At 40.8% G+C, this 22,496-nt stretch overlaps 1 long non-coding RNA gene across 1 annotated transcript in view; it reads right to left on the bottom strand.

Annotated features, from left to right (window-relative positions):
• The window catches only part of LOC123728224 (uncharacterized), a 34,088-nt gene extending 17,734 nt beyond the window's left edge, over nucleotides 1-16,354 (bottom strand). Inside the window, exon 1 of the long non-coding RNA XR_006760113.1 lies at nucleotides 16,210-16,354. This is a non-coding gene — a long non-coding RNA (uncharacterized lncRNA). The remainder of the gene's footprint in view (nucleotides 1-16,209) is intronic.
• Nucleotides 16,355-22,496: the final 6,142 nt, after the last annotated feature.

The following is a 22,496-nucleotide window of genomic DNA, read 5'->3' on the forward strand; positions in this document are numbered from 1 at the left end:
CCTATAAAACCTGAGGTCTGGAAGAGAGAAATCAGTTGTTCCATGGAATTGCTCGGATTCTGTTACTTTTGTAATAAAGTCTAATTGAATTTACAAGTTCAGGAATCTGTGAAATATTTGATTCAATATTTCCACAACACCCTTCACTCAGTACTTTGTTGAAGCACCTTTAGCAGAGATTACAGCCTTGAGTCTTCTTGGGTATGATGCTACAAAGTTGGTACACCTGTATTTGGGGAGTTTCTCCCATTCTTCTCTGCAGATCCTCTCAAGCTCTGTCAGGATGGATGGGGATTCAGAGACCTTTCCCAAAGCCACTCCTGTATTGTCTTGGCTGTGTGGTTAGTGTCGTTGTCCTGTTGGAAGGTGAATCTTGGCCCCAGTCTGAGGTCCTGAGCGTTATGGAGCAGGTTTTCGTAAAGGATCTCTCTCTATACTTTTCTTTGTTCATCTTTCCCTCGATCCAGACTAGTCTCCCAGTCCCTGCTGCTGAAAAACATCCCCACAGCATGATGCTGCCACAACCATGCTTCACCGCAGGGATGGTGCCAGGTTTCCTCCAGACGTGACGCTTGGCATTCAGGCCAAAGTGTTCAATCTTGGTTTCATCAGACCAGAGAATCTTGTTTCACATGGTCTGTCAGTCTTTAGGTGGGCTGTCATGTGCTTATTACTGTGGATCCGGCTTCCATCTGGCCACTCTACCCTATAGGCCTGATTGGTAGAGTGCTGCAGAGATGGTGGTTCTTCTGGAAGTTTCTCTCATCTTCACAGAGGAACTCTGGAGCTCTGTCAGAGTGACCATCGGGTTTATTGTCGTCACCTCCTTGTCCAAGGTCCTTCTCCCCCAATTGCTCAGTTTGGCTGGGCGGCCACCTCTAGGAAGAGATGGTTCCAAACTTCTTCCATTTAAGAATGATGGAGGCCACTGTGTTCTTGAGGACCTTCAAAGCTGCAGAAATGGTTTTGTACCCTTCCCCAGATCTGTGTCTTGACATAATCCTGTCTCTGAGCTCTACGGACAATTCCTTCGACCTCATGGCTTGGTTTTTGCTCTGACATGCACTGTCAACTGTGGGACCTTATATAAACAGGCGTCCAAATCATGTCCAATCAACTGAATTTACCAAAGGTGAACTCCAATCAAGTTGTAGAAACATCTCAAGGATGATCAATGGAAACAGGATGCACCTGAACTCAATTTCGAGTCTCATTGCAAAGGGCCTGAATACTTATGTAAAAACATTTTTTATTACATTTTTATATTTGCTGCAATTTTGAAAAACCTGTTTTCGCTTTGTCGTTATGAGGTATTGTGTGTAGATTGATGAGTTTATTTTTTATTTAATCTATTTTAGAATAAGGCTGTAACGTATCAAAATGTGGAAAAAGTCAAGGGCTCTGAATACTTCCCGAATGCCTTTCTCTTGGGTTTAGCTGACAATGCAAGAGCTCGCAGTAGTTTATTAAGATCAGATTGTCAGGCATTATTCAGATGTATATATGAATGATGTGAAACTATGATTTGTCTTAACTACTGTATGCATCCACAAGCACTGCCTTACTGGTGTCTGGGTGGTGCTGCTTGGCTGGTGCTGCGGGCCAGGCGTCATTTCACATTATGAATAATGACCTTTGTTGTCACCTTATCTCACGGCCAGAGTCCATCCCTTAATCAAAGATGATTAGTTCAATTTACTTCTCCCTGGCAACACTAGAGAGGTCAAACTCACTGCAATTCCCCCCGTCATCATCCTCATCTTGACCTTTCTATCTGGGTAAACTGTCTGCATTTGAGACAGGGCATCCAGCATGTGTACCTCATTTAGGGAAGGAAGTTTGGGAAAGTGTTCGTTTGTCTGGTAAAAGCCAACCAAAACAACATCAAAGTACTGTGCTTTGAGTACACTCACTCAATCTGCCGTTTGCACAGTAGTCAAGGCAAGAATTGATGTGCTTAGAGAAAAACACACATAAAGGACAGTGATATGAATACTGAGCGTGGCACTCTGCTGCTATCCCAGACACATAGCATTTCTAACATCTAACACATGTTGGCAGGTGTGGAGTTTGGGGGCGCAGTGCTGAACACACTCATTTGTATGTTGTCCTGTTGAAATCATGTATGTGTGTGTGTTATCTGCATGTCATCCATGTGTTTGTGTGTGTTGTGTGTATGTAGGGGGGGCTCTACCCCCTCAGGCTTCTCGTTGCAATATTTGACTGCACCATGTGTCAGATGTGACAGATGCTGTTAAAACGGTCACAAATAACTTCTCTCCATGAAACTATAGAGAATTAAAAAGTCTGATGCTATTATTTTCTCTTCTCTATTCCCTCCTCCTCTTCAAATACAGCTGCTTCATGTGTCACACCCTGATGTGTTTCACCTGTCCTTGTGATTGTCTCCAGGTGTCACTTCTTTCTCCAGGTGTATTTATCCCTGTGTTTCCTGTCTCTCTGTGCCAGTCCATCTTGTCTGTTTTTCCTGTGCTTTTGCTATTCTTTCTTTTGCTAGTCCTCCCGGTTTTGACCTTTGCCTGTTTTCTGGACTCCATACCCACCTGCCCACCACTCATTTTTACATATTAGTCATTTAACAGACACTCTTATCCAGAGCAACTTACAGTAGTGAATGCATACATTTCATGCATTTTTGTATTTTTTGTATTTTTTATATATATATATTTTTTGTACTGGTCCCCTATGGGAATCAAACCCACAACCCTGGTGTTGCAAACACCATGCTGGCATAGCAAACACCATGCTCTACCAACTGAGCCACAGGGAAGACTGTACCTCCTGGACTCTGTACCTCCTGGACTCTGATCTGGTTTTGACCCTTTGCCTGTCCACAATCATTCTCATGCCTACCCTTTTTTGGAACTAGTAAATATAAAATACTCAAACCATCTGCCTCCCGTGTCTGCATCTGGGTCTGGCCCTGAGCCCTTATATCATGAGGATTCATGAGGTGTGTAATGGGAATGAATATACTCAAGGTGTTTGTTTGTCAGTGGTGCGCGGGTCAGCTGTTTGTTCACCTGCAGCCACCCAAAATTTCTAAGTAACCCCTCCACGAACGCCCGCTAAATGTGGTAAAGTGAAAATCTGAGGTCTGCACCCAACCCTAACCTGGAAATATAGAGAATGCGCTGTAGGCTGGAGTCAGAGACGACAAAACCATTTTTTTTGTTAGGGGGTGGAGGATTTTTTGTTGTTGCCTAATTTAGATATAATTCTGATTGTAATTTCCAAGATTTTGGTAGGTTATTTGTCAGTCATCTTGTCTATAATTAGATATATGCATCCTCTCTTCTGTCATTAATTGATGCCCTAGAAGACTGAAACTGCTCCTCACCAGAATAATGTCCTAAATTAGATAACAAATGCTTCAATCTAGTTTACAATGGTAAAAATTCTCTGTCATCTCTGCTTCTTTCACAGAGCAAAGATGTTTAGGGACCAAGGAGAAAATGCAATAACTCAACAATAACAACAACAAACAATTACAATTTTTCTGTGCAGAATGTCCAAATGACATCAGTTTGACTGATTGTAAGGAAATAGAAAGCTGTGACCCAACATGTTTCTGATGAGATTGCGGTACGGCTTGCATGCATATTCTATTTCATGTGGTTGAAATACTGTCAGTTTTTATGATGCTGATAAAGATAGCACCTCTAATACAGATGGTCCCTAAATGCGCATTCACATTCTCTCAAGATGCTGAAAGAAAGAAATCATATTTTTTCACTCCTGTTCCTGAGTCAAAATGTACATTTGGTGTAACATTTTACTGCAAGAAATGCTTAATTCTGCAGGAGCCAATATTAAGACTATGTGAGAGGTTGTAGGCCTACAGTCAGTGTCCAGATTTCAGTTTCATTTAACCCATCTGAAGAGCTGGCTACAGTTTCCTTGAAGTGCCATAGGCCTATTTGAAGTCCCCTTCTTTGTAAGGTATAGTGCCTCACAATCATCACACAATATAGGCACTGCTATCTTCCTCTTTTACCACTTCAAATCTTTTCCAAACATTACTATTCTGGCCTTCCCTTCTCTTTATTTTAAACTGCATTTTACAGCTTTTTTCTTACTGAATTAAACTCAGACATTGTCCTTTTTGCCTCAGCGGATCTACTAACTTTTTATGCCCATTCCCAAAAACATTTGGCGATAGGTGTGTAGGCTATTTGGCCCTCATTAAGTTACATGTTGACCAAATCGCCTGCTTTGCCTGTGCAAGCTGTTGCAAAATAAATGTACACCTACATGTTATTCAATAATTTCATCCGAACTGCTTGCGCATGTCAACAGGGGTCTGCATAGCCAGGCGTTAAAATAGAACTTGGTTCTATTTAAGACGCTTGACACGCTGCAAGTCCCACCTCTCCCATCTACTTATTTGTTTTTAGGAGCATACTAACACACGTGGGTGATTGAAAGATGAACTACAGTAGGTAAACACTCCAGTCCTGTTGGTGGCTGTAATGCACCTTAAAGTTGGTTTCCAACCGCCATAGACAATCCACAGAAGAAGAAGAAGAAGAAGAAGAAGAAGAAGGAGAAGGAAGGAGGAGAGATTAATCAAACAACACTAACTAAAAACTAAGTTTACCCTGCTATATGTGGATTAATTTTTAGAGTAGAGTAAATATGATTTTGTTTGACACAAAATGAGTAAAAATTCTACAAAGATCCAGCAAAAAAAGGACTGCAAAATGATGTAAAAATAACAACCCAATGTTCATCTCCCAGGACAATTTAGCTCGCAACAGCAAGCTAGCTAAATGTCCAGGAATATTTCATGTGTGTTTCAACCTGTCCTCAAATTATTAATATAGTTGGTTCATGCACGGAGCCAGTTTGGTCAGCATGTTAGGCCGTAAAGCAATAGGCTTACTCGCTAATGCCAGATAGCCTGAAAGAAATCAACAAGCTCTCACAGTCTCATATCAGAAGTAGACATTCATCCATGCTTCTCAAATGAAACATTTCAAAGTTAATCAAAATGTCTAATTTCGAAGAGTTTAAGGTTAAGTTTAGGCATTAGCTCTGAACTGTTAAGGTTAGTGTTGTTTTTGCTTTATTCAACCAGACCACCACCCATCCACCCTGATGTTGGAGAAAGGGAAGGAGGGAGGGAACTGGGAAGTAGGATGGGATGGGGAGGGAGAGATATTTAGATGGAAAAAAACTGGGGACATCCATGTTGCAATAAAGGTCATCTTTCAGGAGTTGGTATGTATGGAGTATAGAGCCACAAAATGAGAAATATCACAGAGCTGGCTGGGATGAGGAAGCACACACACACACACACACACACACACACACACACACACACACTGTGCACACACACACACACTGTGCACACACACACACACACACCTGCCCTGCCCTTCAGCTCCGCCTGGCTGCTATCAAATATAAGCGTTATGAGACAGCAAAACGCATTAGCGCCTATTGAAAGTGTCCTTACTGCCAAGCTGAATCCCACAGGGTATATGAGGAGCCCTGCCTCAATAACAGTTTGTGATCTAATTTGACGAATGGCCACCCATTTTACAATTCCTATGGAAGGTAATGTACCGCAGGGCATTGCCACATAGGATTTAGAGAAATCTGAAAAATCCACCTCTAATCTGCCTTTGCCTGCAGAAAACCTCCACATAGTGTATATTCACACTAAAATGCATTCAGATAGGTATTTTTCACTTCCTGAAGTTATTGGACACGCAGGGAGATGTGGATAAAACGGCATAAACGAAAACATAAATTTTTCATTAGGATATTCACGCTAGATACACTGCAGTGGGAGTTGAATAGCCTAAAATGCTTTTAGCATCTCTTTTGAGTGCTGTGCTTGACCTCAGTGTTCTTGCTCTAATTAGCTTAGGGCTAACTCACTGTGCTACATGCGGTGTGCTGTGGACAGACATGCTTCACATAAATCAATTTGAGCATGCTAAGCCCCTGAATTCTCATTCAATTCTAATATTATTTCAAGGCTTAGAGGACTGTCATGGGGTTGACATAGGTTCTTTCTCATAAATGAATTTTCCGGAGAGATAATACATCATGTGCTTTTTAAACACTTCATTAGCTCGGCTCTATTAGCACCAAGAAGATGACATTGTATCAACGAGACAGTGAGTGCCTGCCAGAAATTCTATATTCCAACCAAGATTCTATATTTGCTCCAAGCCTTCTCCAGAGACAGAAGAAGAGGATCTGCCTATGGGATTTGAGCCTCAACACACTGCAGTGAGGATGTCATTGACAGGATTCAGGAAGGCGTGCCATACACTCCCAAATAGGTGAACTCATCAGAATACAGTCCCACTTATGATGATAAATGTCTAACAATGTCCAGAACTGATTTAGACGTTTTTATAATTGTGTCACTGTAGTAGCTAAGTCATCTGAGGTGCCAAATATGATCTGAGGTGCCAAAACTGGGCTGCAGTACAGCACTGAGTGGATAGAGTGATGTCATTAACGGCCCTGGTGTAGAGATACAGTACATTCCTCATTAAACTGCCCAGTGTGTCCTGAGGTGTGCCTGTAAATGACAAAGACAGGAAGTAGCATTTATCAGCAAGACAGACCAATATTGCGGTTTAATCTTGTGCATGCAATGTGTTGTATTCATTGGATCTTGAACGAGTTGCTCTCAATGGTTAACATTACTGAGACTGTATCTTGCTAACTATAGAAGTAGTAAAAAGTCAAAAGAAATGTAATACAATTGTAGATTTCGGAAGTGGAGCGTTGCTGACCAACACAGTTCATATCCTTATCTGACCTCAGAAAGAATAGATTAAGTTTGTCAAACCCAAACTGTGTTTTTATTTTTTACCTCCTACACATTTCTCATAACTCCACACCTTATCGAGCAGAGTAAAGTGGACTGTTAATATGTTTCGCTGTCGCAGACCTTTACATTTTTATTTGGAATTCAATCAGCCCTCCTTTTCCTCATTTCAACAAAAGGAAATTGCCAATGCTAATGAATGGCAGAGGAGAATTATTCAGTTAGTGTTTAAGCGTAAAGTTAACACTGTTTCATTTCTCAAATACAGTGCCTTGCGAAAGTATTCGGCCCCCTTGAACTTTTCGACTTTTTGCCACATTTCAGGCTTCAAACATAAAGATATAAAACTGTAATTTTTTGTGAAGAATCAACAACAAGTGGGACACAATTATGAAGTGGAACGAAATTAATTGGATATTTCAAACTTTTTTAACAAATAAAAAACGGAAAAATTGGCCGTGCAAAATTATTCAGCCCCCTTAAGTTAATACTTTGTAGCGCCACCTTTTGCTGCGATTACAGCTGTAAGTCGCTTGGGGTATGTCTCTATCAGTTTTGCACATCGAGAGACTGACATTTTTGCCCATTCCTCCTTGCAAAACAGCTCGAGCTCAGTGAGGTTGGATGGAGAGTGTTTGTGAACAGCAGTTTTCAGTTCTTTCCACAGATTCTCGATTGGATTCAGGTCTGGACTTTGACTTGGCCATTCTAACACCTGGATATGTTTATTTGTGAACCATTCCATTGTAGATTTTGCTTTATGTTTTGGATCATTGTCTTGTTGGAAGACAAATCTCCATCCCAGTCTCAGGTCTTTTGCAGACTCCATCAGGTTTTCTTCCAGAATGGTCCTGTATTTGGCTCCATCCATCTTCCCATCAATTTTAACCATCTTCCCTGCCCCTGCTGAAGAAAAGCAGGCCCAAACCATGATGCTGCCACCACCATGTTTGACAGTGGGGATGGTGTGTTCAGGGTGATGAGCTGTGTTGCTTTTACGCCAAACATAACGTTTTGCATTGTTGCCAAAAAGTTCGATTTTGGTTTCATCTGACCAGAGCACCTTCTTCCACATGTTTGGTGTGTCTCCCAGTTTGCTAGTGGCAAACTTTAAACAACACTTTTTATGGATATCTTTAAGAAATGGCTTTCTTCTTGCCACTCTTCCATAAAGGCCAGATTTGTGCAGTATACGACTGATTGTTGTCCTATGGACAGAGTCTCCCACCTCAGCTGTAGATCTCTGCAGTTCATCCAGAGTGATCATGGGCCTCTTGGCTGCATCTCTGATCAGTCTTCTCCTTGTATGAGCTGAAAGTTTAGAGGGACGGCCGGGTCTTCGTAGATTTGCAGTGTTCTGATACTCCTTCCATTTCAATATTATCGCTTGCACAGTGCTCCTTGGGATGTTTAAAGTTTGGGAAATCTTTTTGTATCCAAATCCGGCTTTAAACTTCTCCACAACAGTATCTCGGACCTGCCTGGTGTGTTCCTTGTTCTTCATGATGCTCTCTGCGCTTTAAACGGACCTCTGAGACTATCACAGAGCAGGTGCATTTATACGGAGACTTGATTACACACAGGTGGATTCTATTTATCATCATTAGTCATTTAGGTCAACATTGGATCATTCAGAGATCCTCACTGAACTTCTGGAGAGAGTTTGCTGCACTGAAAGTAAAGGGGCTGAATAAATTTGCACGCCCAATTTTTCAGTTTTTTATTTGTTAATAATGAAATAATATGAAATAATATGAAATATCCAATAAATTTTGTTCCACTTCATGATTGTGTCCCACTTGTTGATTCTTCACAAAAAATACAGTTTTATATCTTTATGTTTGACGCCTGAAATGTGGCAAAAGGTCGAAAAGTTCAAGGGGACCGAATACTTTCGCAAGGCACTGTAAATTAAGAAATTGTGCAGGTCTCTGTCTTAATTCCCCATTGGTAAATGGAAGGTACATGACTCCCAGCAGATACTCGGTGGTGGAAAAAGTCCCCAATTTTCATACTTGAGTAAATGTAAAGATACCTAAATAGACTCAAGTAAAAGTGAAAGTCACCCAGTATAATACTACTTGAGTAAAAGTCGGAAAGTATTTATGTAATAAGGGTCGTCTAAAGGAGACCAAAATGCGGCGTGTGAAGTGGTCATATTTACTTTTAATGATGACACTTGACAAAAATAACAAAAAATGACCAACACAGTCCCGTCAGGTACTTAGACTAGAACGGAAAACAACCACCCACAAAACCCCATGAAAAACAGGCTGCCTAAGTATGGCTTCCAATCAGAGACAACAAAAAACACCTGCCTCTGATTGGAAACCATACCCGGCCACAACATAGAAAAAACAACATAAAACGACAATCTAGACAACCCACATAGAAAACAGAAAAACCAAAATACATAGACAAAAACACCCCCCTGTCATGCCCTGACCAATCTACTATGGAAAAATTACCTCATTCTAAGGTCAGAACGTGACAATTTAATTTTAAATATACTTAAGTATCAAAGTATAAATCATTTCAAAATCCTTATATTAAGTAAACTAGATGGCACCATTTAATTTTTTTTATGTTTTATTACGGGTAGCCAGGGGCACACTCCAACACTCAGCGTTAGTGTTTAGTGAGTCCGCCAGATCATAGGCAATAGGGATGACCAGGGATGTTCTCTTGATAAGTGTGTGAATTTGACCTTCCAAAGCATTCAAAATGTAATGAGTACTTTTGGGTGTCAAAAATGACTTACTTACTACTTAAGTAGTACTTTAACGTATTTTTACTTTAGTACATTACACCACTGCAGGTACTATGTATTAAGGGGTGAGGTCAATGGCTAGAGTCATGCAACACTCTCACAGTAGATTGGATTTTTATACTGAGCAAAAATATAAATGCAACATGTAAGGTGTTTCATGAGCTGAAATAAAAGATCCCAGAAATGTGTTTACATCCCTGTCAGTGGGAATTTCTCCTTTGCCAAGATAATCCATCCACCTGACAGTAAATAAAAGGCCAGTTTTGTCAAACAACACAATGCCACAGATGTCTCAAGTTTTGAGGGAGTGTACAATTGGCATGTTGACTGCAGGAATGACTACCAGAGCTGTTGCCAGAGAATTTCATGTTCATTTCTCTACCATAAGCCGCCTCCAACATTGTTTCAGAGAAGTTGGCAGTACATCCATCTGGCCTCACAACCGCAGACCAGGTGTAACTACACCAGTTCAGGACCTCCACATCCGGCTTCTTCACCTGTGGGATCGTCTGAGACCAGTCAGCCAGACAGCAGATTAAATGGTGGGTTTGCACAACAGAAACATTTCTGCACAAACTGTCAGAAACCGTGTCAGGGAAGCTCCTCTATGTGCTCATTGTCCTCACCATGGTCTTGACCTGACAGCCGTTCAGCATCATAACTGACTTCAGTGGGAAAAATCTCACCTTCGATGGCTACTGTGTTACTGACTTGTTGCACCCTCGACAACTACTATGATTATTATTATTTGACCATGCTGGTCATTTATGAACATTTGAACATCTTGGCCAAGTGCTGTTATAATCTCCACCCGGCACAGCCAGAAGAGGACTGGCCACCCCTCATAGCCTGGTTCCTCTCTAGGTTTCTTCCTAGGTTTTGGCCTTTCTAGGGAGTTTTTCCTAGCCACCGTGCTTCTACACCTGCATTGCTTGCTGTTTGGGGTTATAGGCTGGGTTTCTGTACAGCACTTTGAGATATCAGCTGATGTAAGAAGGGCTATATAAATACATTTGATTTGATTTGATTACTGGCACGCTGGAGAAGTGTGCTCTTCACGGATGAATCCCAGTTTGAACTGTACTGGGCAGATGGCAGACAGCGTGTATGGCATCGTGTGGGTGAGCGGTTTGGTGATGTCAACGTTGTGAACAGAGTGCCCCATGGTGGCTGTGGGGTTATGGCTTGGGCAGGTATAAGTTACAGACAATGAACACAAGTGCATTTTATTGATGGCAAATTAAATGCACAGAGATACTGTGACAAGATCCTGAGGCCCATTGTCGTGCCAGTCATCTGCCGAGATCACCTCATGTTTCATCACAATAATGGATGGCCCACTGTCGCAAGTATCTGTACACAACTCCTGGAAGCTAAACATGTCCCAGTTCTTCCATGCCCTGCATAATCACCAGACATGTCACCCATTGAACATGTTTGGGATGCTCTGGGTCGACGTGTAAGACAGTGTGTTCTAGTTCCCGTCAATATCCAGCAACTTCCCACAGCCATTGAAGAGGAGAGGGACAATATTCCACAGGCCACAATCAACAGCCAGATCAACTCTATGCTAAGGAGATATGTCGTGCTGCATTAGGCAAATGCTGGTCACACCAGATACAGACTGGTTTTCTCATCCATGTCCCTACCTTTGTTTTTTAAAGTATCTGTGACCAACAGACGCGTATCTGTATTCCCAGCCATGTGAAATCCATAGATTAGGGCCTAATGCATCTATTGGGCGGAAGGTAGCTTAGTGGTTAGAGCATTGGACTAGTAACTGAAAGGTTGCAAGATCAAATCTCTGAGCTGACAAGGTAAAAATCTGTTGTTCTGCCCCTGAACAAGGCAGTTAACCCACTGTTCCTAGGCTGTCATTGAAAATAAGAACTTGTTCTTAACTGACTTGCCTAGTAAAATACATTTAAAAAATGTTTTAATTGACTGATTTCTTTATATGAACTAACTCAGTAAAATCTTTTAAAATGTTGCACGTTGCGTTTATATTTTTTTTCAGTGTAGTATGGAAAGGGGGACAAAAATTCTTGCACTTCCAGCACTAACACTTTCAGCGACCTGGACAACTTGGTGTGTGGAATCTGTGAGCAATCAAGAGCCAGACAAAGGTACCTACAGGCCAAGCGCTAAGCCATCATCATATTAATGTTTCAAGACAAAATGATTAAATCTTTCAATCTACTTCTCATCAACAAGATTTCAAAGCACAACATCTCCCATTGGAGCTGGGACATATTCCCATGGATAAACTCCAACCACCACTGGTCTCTCTTTGTCGAACTGTAGCTCTCCAAAAGGAATGCTACTTATTATGACAAAGACTTTTCTTCTTCAATCTCTTCTTCAGTTTGCAGTAGAGACAGAAACTGGAATGACAGAAAAAAATTCCAGATATGGTGTTTACCCTCCAGCCAGACACCCAAATGAAGTGTATTCCACATTCGTTCTCTATCTCCTTCGCTCACACAGACGAGTGATGACAGTTGGCAGCCATTGGAGCGTACTGTGATCAGGCAAATGTTTTCTTCTAAGCAGGCTAATTAGCTTCAGATATAGATTATGAGACAAGCCCATGATATGATAAAGCCATTGAGCCTTATATTTTTAACACATTATTTTTGGAAAGCAGCTGTAGCTAATGTGAGACCTGTAAGTGGTGTGGACCTTGTAGAACCCACAGCCGTAAGCTAATAGATTAATGCTATTAGTTGTATGACGCTATCTGCATGAAGTACACTAATGAGCCTATATTTACTTAAGCAGTATTATATACTGTATCTTGGTATTTACATGTAGGCTTTCCAGAAATCAGTGGTACATGTCTTTATATTACCCCTGTTGCAACTACACTCTGCCACTGTCTGCATAAGCCGATGTCCCCAATAAAATCTGTAAAATTATTGAGTCCTTCTTCATAAATATCTTCAGATGTCATGAGCACTGTGGTAGTCTAGGTAAGTATTAAACCCCTGAATGTTGTCTTAATCCAGCACAGGGTGTCTTTTTCCTACTGCGCTAATGTCATTGCCAAGGGTTTAAATATGTACCTGAGGTATTCAATAATTAAAACAGAGAGAGGCTTCAGATGTCCTCCACTCTAATCCACCTGACTGTCACTAAATCCAGCCATAAAGCCTTATCGGTACCCTTTATCAGTATCCCGAACGATTGTTACTTTAATCCATTAATCTGTAGCCAACCTATCTGCAAACTACTCTCAGATGGTTCTCAATAGTTATTCAAGGGGAATACTGTTATTATTGGTAAACTGTCCAGACTCCATTTTATTTTCATACACTCCAAAGAGATGCGATTCGATAAATGATGGTCAATAAGTCAAAAACAGAAAAAAACTCCAAAAACTATTTTTTTTAAAAACAGGGCCAAAATCTTGTATTATCAGAATTGCTCTTCTTCAAAGTCTTTGTTCCATTTGAGTATCTAGACGGAGCATCTATAACATTTACCAGCGATGAACTGTGGTTTTCACCGTGATATTTATGAAAATAACTAATTATAGATAGGGACAATACATGAAAGAGAGCGGCCCACGAGTTTTAAGGACTCCATCATTCATAATAATTGACAAGATAATCCTATCAAAAGTGAAATGCACTAACATTTCTAAGGTCAAGCTGTGAGACTCTGCTGGAGTGTCACGAACTTCAAAATGAGCCGACCAAGGCGCAGTGTGCATTGAGTTCCACATCTTTTTAATACAAAGTGAAACTAGAAACAAAACACGTGACGACGTACTGCCCAAACACACTAACACAAACAAAGAATATCCTACAAAGCAGGTGGGCGATAGGGCTTCCTAAATATGATCACCAATTAGAGGCAACGATTACCACCTACCTCTAATTGGGAACCATACCAAACCACCAACATAGAAATACACATTCTAGAACACCCCCCTAGTCACACCATGACCTAAATTACTATAGAGAATCCAATGGCTCTCTGTGGTCAGGGCGTGACATGGAGAAAGAATGTCCCCATTGTGCGTTGACAAGAACACATATGGGAAAATGTTTCTGGAAGGCGTCTGCTAGGCACTTTCATGATTGCAAAAAACAATTCTGAAATATAAGGATGAGTGGGTAGATGCTTTGAGGCTGTTCATTTTCAACTTAAGTGAAAAGACAAATACTTGTTTGAAGAAACTTTTCTTCTCAGCCTGCCAATAAGTTTCTCAACAGACTACTTTGAATAAAACATTAACCACATTGGTAAGTAAAAATTGCCCAGCTAATCTTAGTAAAAGCATTTTGTGTGAAGCTTTAAATAATTTTTCTTCATTATGTCCAATATAGTGTATTTTTTCCTACATTATATCAGTAATCATGAACGATGCATGCATTTTAATTATTTCAGGTGCATTGTATCATGATGTCAATATTTTTCTGTAAACAGTATTTCATATTAAGCAGGAACCGTGGAATGTTAAGATCGGTTTATTTACTAGATGTACTGATTGCGACATGTGAATGTGCTGCCACGGTGGCTGAGGAAAATCTAGATATTAAACAACAGAAAACATCAAAAGCTAATTTACAACTGGATTTGAGAACAAAATAAATGTAGCGCTGTGAAGCCAAGACCTCCCATCTGCTCTGCTGGGGGATAGATGTACTGTGACCATCTGCGCACGGGGCTGTCTTTTACATCTACACTAGTTGGACAAATACTTCCCCAAATCACTGCATTCTCCATGTTAATTAGTTCTCCATCAGTATCTAGCCTGCATTGAATATTTGAAAGGTAAAGGGAAGTAATAAACCACAGGGGTGATATATGAATGATATACGTCTGTGCAATACATCTAAAATACAGCTTCTGCAAAAAACACAAAAGATACGAAACCTCCCTAACACAAAAACTGTGAAATATGATCATGTGGACTGTAACAGCTGTTTACACACCAACTCCCAACTGAGCCAATGTACAAAACTTTAATCAGAATTCCATGTCTTATTCTTATATAATCTTTCCTCCTTTTGTGAATTCTTTCTGATCCGAGACAGACTCTAGTCATTATAGCCAGACTCTGCTGTACCTTGGGTTTGCTCTGACAAATGTCCCAGATTTGGTCACCGAGTCGACAATACTCCCCCATCCTGTCTCAAGCTCCATAAATTACTAACCGAGACAGAGCAGAGAAAGAGGAGAGAGAGACCGCGACCGTGAGAGAGAGCTAAATTGGCAGACGGATACAGAGAGGGACAGAGAAAAAGAGAGACAGTGGCCAAGATCGAGACCGAGGAAATGAAAGTGAGAGAAAGAGAGAGAGAAAGAGAGAGAAGCCTTCAATGTCACCTATCGTCCGTTCTGCAAGAGGCCAGTGGCAGCTACCCTCCGTGGATGATTCACATTGTGGGACGTAATTACCAACGTGACATTTCCTGTTAATTGGGTTACCAATGACTTCTCGCAAGGATTTCTGAGAGAAAGGTCATTTCTGGCTCCAGTCAAAGTCTCTCCTCCTCCTTCTCCTCCACCATCTTGTGTTTCGATGGAGATGGAAGGGAGAAATAAATGATGTGATTGTCAATAGACTTTGTGCGTGGTTGAAGTTGCATTGGCGATGACACACGCAGCAGGCACACACACATACAATGTAATAACATATACAAGCTCCTTTGTATGTCGTATTACCAAGGCAAATCATGTGTATCTGTCCATTTTGAAACAACATCCACTGTCACATGCAAGTTACATAATTAATAAAATAACTCTTAATTAGCTGATGCAATTAGGAAGATCTGTTGTGGCTGCTGCTACTCATAATGTTGACTCATTCTATGTTGATGACTTCATTATTTTTATGATGTTTGGTCTTCATCAGCAGAAACTCAAATTAAGACATCATTCTTGGTTTGACTGGCTTTCTTAGTTCACAATGCTGTATGTCATTTATGTGAGTCAGACACCGCAGGGCACCATTCAATCTGCGCTGGTCATTCTCACTAAGCCAAATCAAAGAATTGGCGGCTATAGCCTAACACAAAAACAATGTGATAAAAATCTTACTTTCAAATTGGTGACCTTCACATATCTGTTGGAATCCTCTACCTTGTCTGTCTTTCTTTGTGACTCTTAATTAATATCTGGCTGTATAACAAAGCGCTGTCACCATGGAGAGACCTTTCATGGCAACAGTGGACAAAAGGAGAGGAGCTCTGAATCAGAGCTAACAAGTTAGTTGGAGATAAGCTGGCATAAAGACACCATTTATCACATTACATTCACTGCAATACCGTGACATGGTTAACCTGGAGCGAGCACACTGAAATGGCATTGCATGCTATACAGAGAAGTGAGACGACTCAAATGCAGGATGGTCCAGAGCACATTATATGGTCTCTTCTAATGTTCACACTAACTGTATGACCATGTGGAATGTAAATGGTACCCACCTTCTAATAAAACACATTATCCACTGTTTCGCAAAGACTGATCACGGCTAATGTTTAGGAATAGCTAATACTGCTTGAAAAATATCCCAGAACAGACTTTTCAGAATCAGGTCATTTGGTGTAAAGCTATTGCATGTTCAGCAGTTTGACAGACCTATTTAATTTAAAGGGCACGACCTACTCACCTATCTCCTCCTGAGAGGCATTACAAACACGTCTTTTCGGCCGTCACCAAGCGACAATAGAAGAGTGATAGTTTGCCTAGTCGATGCCTTGCTGTTTTAGTGATTTCATTGTTCGCTCAGTTTACTTTTGCAATTAACTAATCAGGTCAGCAGCTGGGGGAGCTGGCCCAAAGGTGTTACCTAGCAACGGCAGGGCGCCGTGGCCAGACTACATGGCTGATGTGTGAGAGTTACTGCCGCAGTAAAACTGTCTCTCAGCAAGCGTCTGATTTGTGCCTCTTTGCCAAAGTGGCGGGAGGAAGGCACATATACCACTTTGTTTGAGCAAGTACACTTTCATTAAGGAAGAGATGGACTCACTGGATGTCTGGATCGTTCCCATAGTGTAATCATAGTTTATATGGAAGACATTGTAATGCGGCAACACCAAGCAAATAGTTTTAACTCTGCGCTATGACTTTTTGTAATAATACTTCAATACCCTCAAGGTCTGCTCTGATATCAAAATAATGTAATGATATTTTTTGGAATATATCTATATCATATAATTGTATATATTACCTTCACAATTCACATTCTCTCCCTCGCTCTTTGGTCTCCACAGGGACATTTGGCTTTGCCTGAAGATGTGTTTGCTTGCCAAATTGCAAATAGTGCATCAGAGGATGATACCTGACTGTAAGTTACGACCTTGTAAATAGCATCACAGAATGTAATGCTTATCCTACACAATGTTACAGTCGCTTCCCCTAAGTACATCATAATGAACACTGATGAACCACAGATTAATTGACAATTAAAGTTATATTTTATTGCAATATGGCCGTGTCTAGTCTGCAGACTCAGGGATGGCAAATTGATGCTAATCTCAGTTGCATAAAGATTGCATTTACAGAAATTATTTCAACATGATCACCATTGATTTGTTAGGTGTTCCAATAGTAGTGATGACCACTTACGCCTCCATGGATGAGTACAAGAACACATTGACTACACAGTCAACATATCAGACATACTGTACCGTATACTCCAATCACTTGTGCTGTGTATTCTGTATGTCCTCAGTAAATGCTAGCATTATATCTGAGTATTAGCCGCAAAGTATTAGCCCCAAAGCCGCAAACACTGGCACCCTCATAGATATCATCCTAACCAACGTGCCCTCTAAATACACCTCTGCTGTTTTCAACCAAGATCTCAGCGATCACTGCCTCATTGCCTGCACCCGTAATGGGTCAGCGGTCAAACGACCTCCACTCATCACTGTCAAACGCTCCCTGAAACATTTCAACGAGCAAGCCTTTCTATTCGACCTGGCCCTGGTATCCTGGAAGGATATTGACCTCATCCCGTCAGTAGAGGATGCCTTGGTTATTTTTTTTAAATGCCTTCCTCTCCATCTTAAATAAGCATGCCCCTTTCAAGAAATTTAGAACCAGGAACAGATATAGCCCTTGGTTCTCCCCAGACCTGACTGCCCTTAACCAACACAAAAATATCCTGTGGCGTTCTGCATTAGCATCGAACTGCCCCCGCGATATGCAACTTTTTAGGGAAGTTAGAAACCAATACACACAGGCAGTTAGAAACGCCAAGGCTAGCTTTTTCAAACAGAAATTCGCTTCGTGCAACTCCAACTCTAAAAAGTTCTGGGACATTGTAAAGTCCATGGAGAATAAGAACACCTCCTCCCAACTGCCCACTGCACTGAGGATAGGAAACTCTGTCACCACCGATAAGCCCACTATAATTGAGAATTTCAATAAGCATTTTTCTACGGCTGGCCATGCTTTCCACCTAACTACCCCTACTGCATTCAACAGCACTGCACCCCCCACAGCTACTCGCCCAAGCCTCCCCCATTTCTCCTTCTCCCAAATCCATTCAGCTGATGTTCTGAAAGAGCTGCAAAATCTGGACCCCTACAAATCAGCTGGGCTTGACAATCTGGACCCTTTCTTTCTAAAATTATCTGCCGAAATTATTGCAACCCCTATTACTAGCCTGTTCAACCTCTCTTTCGTGTCGTCTGAGATTCCCATAGATTGGAAAGCAGCTGCTGTCATCCCCCTCTTCAAAGGAGGTGAATCTCTTGACCCAAATTGCTACAGACCTATATCCATCCTACCCTGCCTTTCTAAGGTCTTCGAAAGCCAAGTCAACAAACAGATTACCGACCATTTCGAATCCCACCGCACCCTCTCCGCTATGCAATCTGGTTTCAGAGCTGGTCATGGGTGCACCTCAGCCACGCTCAAGGTCCTAAACGACATCGTAACCGCCATCGATAAGAAACAATACTGTGCTGCCGTATTCATTGACCTGGCCAAAGCTTTTGACTCTGTTAATCACCACATCCTCATCGGCAGACTCAGTAGCCTTGGTTTCTCAAACGATTGCGTCGCCTGGTTCACCAACTACTTCTCTGACAGAGTTCAGTGTGTCAAATCGGAGGGCCTACTGTCTGGACCTCTGGCAGTCTCTATGGGGGTACCACAGGGTTCAATTCTTGGGCCAACTCTTTTCTCTGTATACATAAATGATGTCGCTCTTGCTGCTGGTGAATCTCTGATCCACCTCTACGCAGACGACACCATTCTGTACACTTCAGGCCCTTCTTTGGACACTGTGTTAACAACCCTCCAGACGAGCTTCAATGCCATTCAACTCTCCTTCCGTGGTCTCCAACTGCTCCTAAACACAAGTAAAACTAAATGCATGCTCTTCAACCGATCGCTGCCTGCACCTGCCCGCCTGTCCAGCATCACTTCTCTGGACGGTTCTAACTTAGAATTTGTGGACAACTACAAATACCTAGGTGTCTGGTTAGACTGTAAACTCTCCTTCCAGACTCACATCAATCATCTCCAATCCAAAGTGAAATCTCGAATTGGCTTCCTATTTCGCAACAAAGCATCCTTCACTCATGCTGCCAAACCACTGCGACCTGTACGCTCTCGTTGGCTGGCCTTCGCTTCATAATCGTCGCCAAACACATTGGCTCCAGGTCATCTACAAGACCCTGCTAGGTAAAGTCCCCCCTTATCTCCGCTCACTGGTCACCATAGCAGCACCCACCTGTAGCACGCGCTCCAGCAGGTATATCTCTCTGGTCACCCCTAAAGCCAACTCCTCCTTTGGTCGTCTCTCCTTCCAGTTCTCTGCTGCCAATGACTGGAACGAACTACAAAAATCTCTGAAACTGGAAACACTTATCTCCCTCACTAGCTTTAAGCACCAGCTGTCAGAGCAGCTCACAGATCACTGCACCTGTACATAGCCCATCTATAATTTAGCCCAAACTACTACCTCTTCCCCTACTGTATTTATTTATTTTATTTATTTTGCTCCTTTGCACCATATTATTTATATTTTATCTCTGAACTTTCTTCAAACTACAAATCTACCATTCCAGTGTTTTTCTTGCTATACTTTATTTACTTTGCCACCATGGCATTTTTTTGCCATTACCTCCCTTATCTCACATCATTTGCTCACATTGTATATAGTCTTATTTTTTTTTTATTTTTTTTTTTCTACTGCATCATTGATTGTATGTTGTTTTACTCCATGTGTAACTCTGTGTTTTTGTATGTTGTCGAACTGCTTTGCTTTATCTTGGCCAGGTCGCAATTGTAAATGAGAACTTGTTCTCAACTTGCCTACCTGGTTAAATAAAGGTGAAATAAATAAATAAATAAAAAATTACTACAGGTTGGTGTGAACATACTGACATCTTGAAAAGCAGTCTGGACTTATGCAAGTGTTCCATGTTTCCATCATTCATTAGCTAAGAAGTTCAAATGCAAAAAACCTGACTGGAACAAACTAGTTCCACGTTGGTGAGATTCAGACAGTGTCCCATGGGTTTTTCTCTGTGTGATATCCTTCCTGTGAAGCAGAAAGCCTTGTTTCTGAGAGCACGAGAGCATTAACTGACAAATCTAAGTTGCACTGGATCCATCTCCCTCTGGCTTTGGGCTCCTGCTAGCAACTCTGTCACTGGTTTATTTGTAGATTACAGGGCCTGTTGATTTTGGGAATGTCTTTTTTCCCCACATCAAAGATTGACTGATCTCTCTCTCTCTCTCTCGCAGTGAGGGGCTGAGCCACTTAAAAAATGTGTATTTGTTTTCCACACCCTGTTGAGACACTGTTTTGCTGTATCTATAATATTGCAGTCCCCAATCCTGCTGATTTACTCTCCTCCCTAAACTGCATATTTGCTTGACATACCAATCACACTGCAGCGTCTGATAGCCAGAACGATTTAACAGGATAAGCCGATATGTCATAACGGGGGAGACATGGGAGAATTAAGACGGAGCACTTAATCTGTGTGAAATTTAATTATGCACGCTAGCAATAAGTATTCACAAGTTGTTTGTGGAAAACGCAACCATTAGTATATTCTTCATGTGGAAATAAAAGTACAACTGCAAGAGCACCTTTAAGAGCCATAGTGTTGTGTCATGTCACAGTGCATTAAAAAGTGTCTCATATAGTGTGGTGGAGGAAATTGGTTTGCTTTTTATGACATTTATCCTACTCCCACTCATATGGTATAGAGGAATTAAGGAGGTGTGGTTGAGGAAATCAAACGACTACAGGGAACCCATGTAGGAACATGATGTCTTCTATTTTTTTTATATGTGAAGATCTTTGTTTTCTAAATGGAAGGTTCACACATATCACTGAACTGTCCCTTTAAGCTTGATTCAGATCATTGAGATGTAAGGTCCTTCACTTCAAGGATTGCTTTCAAGATGTGGTAGATAAAGGTGCATGTTTCTTTTTGTGACCAAATAAAAAAAAGTGTATATGTTTTTGTTGGAGGGGGTTACAGATACAATATACAAATTCACATAATTTCATAATTAGCTAATATCATATTTTTTTGTAGGATGCCACTCAAAATGAAAAATAAAAACATAAAAAAGGTACATAAATACAAAGTATTGATCATTTTGATAAAATTACATAAAGGTGTATCTTGTTCCAGATGTTACATTTTCCTATTGGCTAATATTGTAGGCCGTCATTGTAAATAACAATTTGTTCTTAACTGACTTGCCTAGTTAAATAAAGGTTAAAATAATAATAATATATAAATACATTTAAAAAACTATCCCCCCTCATCTCCCCTGTAACTATTCCCCAGGTCATTGCTGTAAACGAGAATGTGTTCTCAGTCAATTTACCTGTTAAAATAAGGGTTAAAAAAAAAATATATATATATATATATATTAAAACCATTGGCAAAACATCTACCCCTGCTTAATTGAGTAATCATGTTCATTATGAAAGTAATCTCATTGAACACTTTGATAAGAACCATGCTGCTGTGAACAGTGAGGAAATCAAAGTAGGATTAATTACCCCTATCTAGACTAAAAAAGATTAAGTGCTCTTAAGCAGTAATCAAAGTATTACTATCCAAGAATACCATTTAATACCTGATTGATTGTAATTGATAAACACATTTAAAAGAGATGTTGTTGTGGTGAGCTATCTGGTGTATGTACAGGCGGCGCAATGATGCAGTTCAAATTGTGTCAAATCGGTACACTCGGTGCTTGTGACCATAGCAACAAATCACAACTCACGATCTACTTGGAATGTGACAGCTGATTGGTGGGAACACTCTGATACTACGGTCATTACGAAGTGCTGAAGGTTGATAATCAGAATGATGGAGAACAAAACCTTACATTCGAGTTGTCATGTCAACTATTGACAATGTAATGACCTTGCAAGAAAAACATCCCATTGTTACAAAAAGAACACAGATTTCTAACAGGTTTGAAATATATTTTTTTTTCTGTGTGCACGTTGGACACTTAACCTTACACGTCCTTCAGATTGTCCTTTTCCTTTGGTATTCACATTTGGTAATGATAATATAATCTCTAGTGGATAGATTCTGACCAAATTATGTGAGATTTTAGTTCTGGGTTAGCCGATATTAAAGGTAATACAATGTAATACATTCATGGTGTAAATAATGGTTGTGAAATTAAAGTAAAAAGCAAAGGTTTGACCTTGTCCTCAGAGATTTAACCCTGCAGGTCCACAGCAGACAACTATTTTAACATTATTTTCAATGATCATCTGAAACAGACAGACAGGAACCCTTGAGGAAGGTAGCCTAATTTCACTACCAAGTCCCTGCCACTGAGGCACTTTACAGGGTTCTTAATATAGCCTAGCTCCAAAAAAACGGCCAGTGAACACAATGTTCCTTATATCCACGTGTGATTGGTTACTTTACATTTCTTCAAATTTAA

This window comes from Salmo salar, chromosome ssa17 (assembly GCF_905237065.1).
Source record: "Salmo salar chromosome ssa17, Ssal_v3.1, whole genome shotgun sequence".
Classification (NCBI taxonomy): domain Eukaryota; kingdom Metazoa; phylum Chordata; class Actinopteri; order Salmoniformes; family Salmonidae; genus Salmo; species Salmo salar.